Below are 7,227 nucleotides of genomic sequence, written 5' to 3'. Positions count from 1 at the left end.
ATTTTTTGTTTAAAACAGAATCTAATTGATTGTTTGCCTCGGGAAACGTGGAGCGAAAGCCATCCATTGTCAAGAAAAGATAATTTATAGTCACTCATGCCTAGAAAAGCCTTATTACTCGGTTTAAATGCTTTTATAATCCCATTATTCAATTTATTTTGAATTGTTTTTACATTTTTTGATTAAAACAGAATCTAATTGATTGTTTGCCTCGGGAAACGTGGAGCGAAAGCCATCCATTGTCAAGAAAAGTTCATTTATAGTCACCTATGCCTAGAAAAGCCTTATTACTCGGTTTAAATGCCTTTATAATCCCATTATCGAATTTATTTTGAATTTTTTTTACATTTTTTGATTAAAACATATTGTAATTGATTGTTTGCCTTGGGAAACTTGGAGCGAAAGCCATCCATTGTCAAGAAAAGTTCATTTATAGTCGCTCATGCCTAGAAAAGCCTTATTACTCGGTTTAAATGCTTTTATAGTCCCATTATTAAATTTATTTTGAATATTTTCTACATTTTTTGATTGAAACAGATTTTAATTGATTGTTTTCCTGGGGAAACTTGGAGCGAAAGCCATCCATTGTCAAGAAAAGATCATTTATAGTCACTCATGCCTGGAAAAGCCTTATTACTCGGTTTAAATGCCTTTATAATCCCATTATCAAATTCATTTTGAATTTTTTTTACATTTTTTGATTAAAACAGATTGTAATTGATTGTTTGCCTCGAGAAACTTGGAGCGAAAGCCATCCATTGTCAAGAAAAGATCATTTATAGTCACTCATGCCTAGAAAAGCCTTATTACTCGGTTTAAGTGCCTTTACAATCCCATTATCAAATTTATTTTGAATTTTTTTTACATTTTTTGATTAAAACATATTGTAATTGATTGTTTGCCTCGTGAAACTTGGAGCGAAAGCCATCCATTGTCAAGAAAAGTTCATTTATAGTCACTCATGCCTGGAAAAGCCTTATTACTCGGTTTAAATGCCTTTATAATCCCATTATCAAATTTATTTTTGATTTTTTTTTACATTTTTTGATTAAAACATATTGTAATGGATTGTTTGCCTCGAGAAACTTGGAGCGAAAGCCATCCATTGTCAAGAAAAGATCATTTATAGTCACTCATGCCTAGAAAAGCCTTATTACTCGGTTTAAATGCCTTTACAATCCCATTATCGAATTTATTTTGAATTTTTTTTACATTTTTTGATTAAAACATATTGTAATTGATTGTTTGCCTCGTGAAACTTGGAGCGAAAGCCATCCATTGTCTAGAAAAGTTCATTTATATTCACTTATGCCTAGCAAAGCCTTATTACTCGGTTTAAATGCCTTTATAGTCCCATTATCAAATTTATTTTTAATTTTTTTTACATTTTTTAATTGAAACATATTGTAATTGATTGTTTGCCTCGAGAAACTTGGAGCGAAAGCCATCCATTTTCAAGAAAAGTTCATTTATAGTCACTCGTGCCTAGAAAAGCCTTATTACTCGGTTTAAATGCCTTTATAATCCCATTATCAAATTTATTTTTAATTTTTTTTACATTTTTTGATTAAAACAGATTGTAATTGATTGTTTGCCTTGGGAATCGTGAAGCAAAAGCCATCCATTGTCAAGAAAAGATCATTTATAGTCACTCATGCCTAGAAAAGCCTTATTACTCTATTTAAATGCCTTTATAATCGCATTATCAAATTTATTTTTAATTTTTTTTACATTTTTTGATTAAAACATATTCTAATTGATTGTTTGCCTCGGGAAACTTGGAGCGAAAGCCATCCATTGTCAAGAAAAGATCATTTATAGTCACTCATGCCTAGGAAAGCCTTATTACTCGGTTTAAATGCTTTTATAATCCCATTACTGAATTTATTTTGAATTGTTTTTACATTTTTTGATTAAAACAGAATCTAATTGATTGTTTGCCTCGGGAAACGTGGAGCGAAAGCCATCCATTGTCAAGAAAAGTTCATTTATAGTCACCCATGCCTAGAAAAGCCTTATTACTCGGTTTAAATGCCTTTATAATCCCATTATCGAATTTATTTTGAATTTTTTTTACATTTTTTGATTAAAACATATTGTAATTGATTTTTTGCCTCGGGAAACTTGGAGCGAAAGCCATCCATTGTCAAGAAAAGTTCATTTATAGTCACTCATGCCTAGGAAAGCCTTATTACTCGGTGTAAATGCTTTTATAATCCCATTATTGAATTTATTTTGAATTGTTTTTACATTTTTTGATTAAAACAGAATCTAATTGATTGTTTGCCTCGGGAAACGTGGAGCGAAAGCCATCCATTGTCAAGAAAAGATAATTTATAGTCACTCATGCCTAGAAAAGCCTTATTACTCGGTTTAAATGCCTTTATAATCCCATTATCGAATTTATTTTGAATTTTTTTATTAAAACAGATTGTAATTGATTGTTTGCCTTGGGAAACGTGGAGCGAAAGCCATCCATTGTCAAGAAAAGATCATTTATAGTCACTCATGCCTAGAAAAGCCTTATTACTCGGTTTAAATGCCTTTATAATCCCATTATCAAATTTATTTTTAATTTTTTTTACATTTTTTGATTAAAACAGATTGTAATTGATTGTTTGCCTCGAGAAACTTGGAGCGAAAGCCATCCATTGTCAAGAGAAGTTCATTTATATTCACTTATGCCTAGCAAAGCCTTATTACTCGATTTAAATGCCTTTATAATCCCATTATTGAATTTATTTTGAATTTTTTTTACATTTTTTTGTTAAAACAGATTCTAATTGATTGTTTTCCTGGGGAAACTTGAAGCGAAAGCCATCCATTGTCAAGAAAAGATCATTTATAGTCACTCATCCTAGAAAAGCCTTATTACTCGGTGTAAATGCTTTTATAATCCCATTATTGAATTTATTTTGAATATTTTTTACATTTTTTGATTAAAACAGATTGTAATTGATTGATTGCCTCAGGAAACATGGAGCAAAAGCCATCCATTATCAAAAAAAGATTATTTATAGTCACTCATGCCTAGGAAAGCCTTAATACTCGGTTTAAATGCTTTTATAATCTCATTATTGATTTTATTTTGAATTGTTTTTACATTTTATGATTAAAACAGAATCTAATTAATTGTTTGCCTTGGGAAACGTGGAGCGAAAGCCATCCATTGTCAAGAAAAGATCATTTATAGTCACTCATGCCTAGAAAAGCCATATTACTCGGTTTAAATGCCTTTATAATCCCATTATCAAATTTATTTTGAATTTTTTTTACATTTTTTGATTAAAACATATTGTAATTGATTGTTTGCCTCGTGAAACTTGGAGCGAAAGCCATCCATTGTCAAGAAAATATCATTTATAGTCACTCATGCCTAGAAAAGCCTTATTACTCGGTTTAAATGCCTTTACAATCCCATTATCAAATTTATTTTGAATTTTTTTTACATTTTTTGATTAAAACATATTGTAATTGATTGTTTGCCTCGGGAAACTTGGAGCGAAAGCCATCCATTGTCAACAAAAGTTCATTTATATTCACTTATGCCTAGCAAAGCCTTATTACTCGATTTAAATGCCTTTATAATCCCATTATTGATTTTATTTTGAATTTTTTTTACATTTTTTTATTAAAACAGATTCTAATTGATTGTTTTGTTGGGGAAACTTGGAGCGAAAGCCATCCATTGTCAAGAAAAGATCATTTATAGTCACTCATGCCTAGAAAAGCCTTATTACTCGGTTTAAATGCCTTTAGAATCCCATTATCAAATTTATTTTGAATTTTTTTTACATTTTTTGATTAAAACATATTGTAATTGATTGTTTGCCTCGTGAAACATGGAGCGAAAGCCATCCATTGTCAAGAACATATCATTTATAGTCACTCATGCCTAGAAAAGCATTATTACTCGGTTTAAATGCCTTTATAATCCCATTATCAAATTTATTTTTAATTTTTTTTACATTTTTTGATTAAAACAGATTGTAATTGATTGTTTGCCTCGAGAAACTTAGAGCGAAAGCCATCCATTGTCAAGAAAAGTTCATTTATATTCACTTATGCCTAGCAAAGCCTTATTACTCGGTTTAAATGCCTTTATAATCCCATTATTGAATTTATTTTGAATTTTTTTTACATTTTTTTATTAAAACAGATTCTAATTGATTGTTTTCTTGGGGAAACTTGGAGCGAAAGCCATCCATTGTCAAGAAAATATCATTTATAGTCACTCATGCCTAGAAAAGCCTTATTACTCGGTTTAAATGCCTTTACAATCCGATTATCAAATTTATTTTGAATTTTTTTTACATTTTTTGATTAAAACAGATTGTAATTGATTGTTTGCCTCGAGAAACTTGGAGCGAAAGCCATCCATTGTCAAGAAAATATCATTTATAGTCACTCATGCCTAGAAAAGCCTTATTACTCGGTTTAAATGCCTTTACAATCCCATTATCAAATTTATTTTGAATTTTTTTTACATTTTTTGATTAAAACAGATTGTAATTGATTGTTTGCCTCGAGAAACTTGGAACGAAAGCCATCCATTGTCAAGAAAAGTTCATTTATATTCACTCATGCCTAGAAAAGCCTTATTACTCGGTTTAAATGCCTTTATAATCCCATTATCAAATTTATTTTTAATTTTTTTTACATTTTTTCATTAAAACATATTGTAATTGATTGTTTGTCTCGAGAACCTTGGAGCGAAAGCCATCCATTGTCAAGAAAAGTTCATTTATATTCACTCATGCCTAGAAAAGCCTTATTACTCTGTTTAAATGCCTTTATAATCCCATTATCAAATTTATTTTTAATTTTTTTTACATTATGTGATTAAAACAGATTGTAATTGATTGTTTGCCTCGAGAAACTTAGAGCTAAAGCCATCCATTGTCAAGAAAAGTTCATTTATATTCACTTATGCCTAGCAAAGCCTTATTACTCGGTTTAAATGCCTTTATAATCCCATTATTGAATTTATTTTGAATTTTCTTTTATATTTTTTTATTAAAACAGATTCTAATTGATTGTTTTCCTGGGGAAACTTGGAGCGAAAGCCATCCATTGTCAAGAAAAGATCATTTATAGTCACTCATGCCTAGAAAAGCCTTATTACTCGGTGTAAATGCTTTTATAATCCCATTATTGAATTTATTTTGAATATTTTTTACATTTTTTGATTAAAACAGATTGTAATTGATTGATTGCCTCGGGAAACATGGAGCAAAAGCCATCCATTGTCAAGAAAAGATCATGTATAGTCACTCATGCCTAGGAAAGCCTTATTACTCGGTTTAAATGCTTTTATAATCCCATTATTGATTTTATTTTGAATTGTTTTTACATTTTTTGATTAAAACAGAATCTAATTGATTGTTTACCTCGGGAAACGTGGAGCGAAAGCCATCCATTGTCAAGAAAAGATAATTTATACTCACTCATGCCTAGAAAAGCCTTATTACTCGGTTTAAATGCCTTTATAATCCCATTATCGAATTTATTTTGAATTTTTTTTACATTTTTTTATTAAAACAGATTGTAATTGATTGTTTGCCTTGGGAAACGTGGAGCGAAAGCCATCCATTGTCAAGAAAAGATCATTTATAGTCACTCATGCCTAGAAAAGCCTTATTACTCGGTTTAAATGCCTTTATAATCCCATTATCAAATTTATTTTTAATTTTTTTTACATTTTTTGATTAAAACAGATTGTAATTGATTGTTTGCCTCGAGAAACTTGGAGCGAAAGCCATCCATTGTCAAGAGAAGTTCATTTATATTCACTTATGCCTAGCAAAGCCTTATTACTCGATTTAAATGCCTTTATAATCCCATTATTGAATTTATTTTGAATTTTTTTTACATTTTTTTGTTAAAACAGATTCTAATTGATTGTTTTCCTGGGGAAACTTGGAGCGAAAGCCATCCATTGTCAAGAAAAGATCATTTATAGTCACTCATGCCTAGAAAAGCCTTATTACTCGGTGTAAATGCTTTTATAATCCCATTATTGAATTTATTTTGAATATTTTTTACATTTTTTGATTAAAACATATTGTAATTGATTGATTGCCTCGGGAAACATGGAGCGAAAGCCATCCATTGTCAAGAAAAGATCATTTATAGTCTTTCATGCCTGGAAAAGCCTTATTACTCGGTTTAAATGCCTTTATAATCCCATTATCAAATTTATTTTGAATTTTTTTTACATTTTTTGATTAAAACAGATTGTAATTGATTGTTTGCCTCGAGAAACTTGGAGCGAAAGCCATCCATTTTCAAGAAAAAATCATTTATAGTCACCCATGCCTAGAAAAGCCTTATTACTCGGTTTAAATGCCTTTACAATCCCATTATCAAATTTATTTAGATTTTTTTTACATTTTTTTATTAAAACATATTGTAATTGATTGTTTGCCTCGTGAAACTTGGAGCGAAAGCCATCCATTGTCAAGAAAAGTTCATTTATAGTCACTAATGCCTGGAAAAGCCTTATTACTCGGTTTAAATGCCTTTATAATCCCATTATCAAATTTATTTTGATTTTTTTTTACATTTTTTGATTAAAACAGATTGTAATGGATTGTTTGCCTCGAGAAACTTGGAGCGAAAGCCATCCATTGTCAAGAAAAGATCATTTATAGTCACTCATGCCTAGAAAAGCCTTATTACTCGGTGTAAATGCTTTCATAATCCCATTATTGAATTTATTTTGAATTGTTTTTACATTTTTTGTTTAAAACAGAATCTAATTGATTGTTTGCCTCGGGAAACGTGGAGCGAAAGCCATCCATTGTCAAGAAAAGATAATTTATAGTCACTCATGCCTAGAAAAGCCTTATTACTCGGTTTAAATGCTTTTATAATCCCATTATTCAATTTATTTTGAATTGTTTTTACATTTTTTGATTAAAACAGAATCTAATTGATTGTTTGCCTCGGGAAACGTGGAGCGAAAGCCATCCATTGTCAAGAAAAGTTCATTTATAGTCACCTATGCCTAGAAAAGCCTTATTACTCGGTTTAAATGCCTTTATAATCCCATTATCGAATTTATTTTGAATTTTTTTTACATTTTTTGATTAAAACATATTGTAATTGATTGTTTGCCTCGGGAAACTTGGAGCGAAAGCCATCCATTGTCAAGAAAAGTTCATTTATAGTCGCTCATGCCTAGAAAAGCCTTATTACTCGGTTTAAATGCTTTTATAATCCCAT

Source organism: Theobroma cacao, chromosome 7 (assembly GCF_053813885.1).
Source record: "Theobroma cacao isolate CCN51 chromosome 7, ASM5381388v1, whole genome shotgun sequence".
Taxonomy (NCBI): Eukaryota; Viridiplantae; Streptophyta; class Magnoliopsida; order Malvales; family Malvaceae; genus Theobroma; species Theobroma cacao.
The sequence above is the reverse complement of the archived record's forward strand: the minus strand, read 5'-3'. Positions refer to the sequence as shown.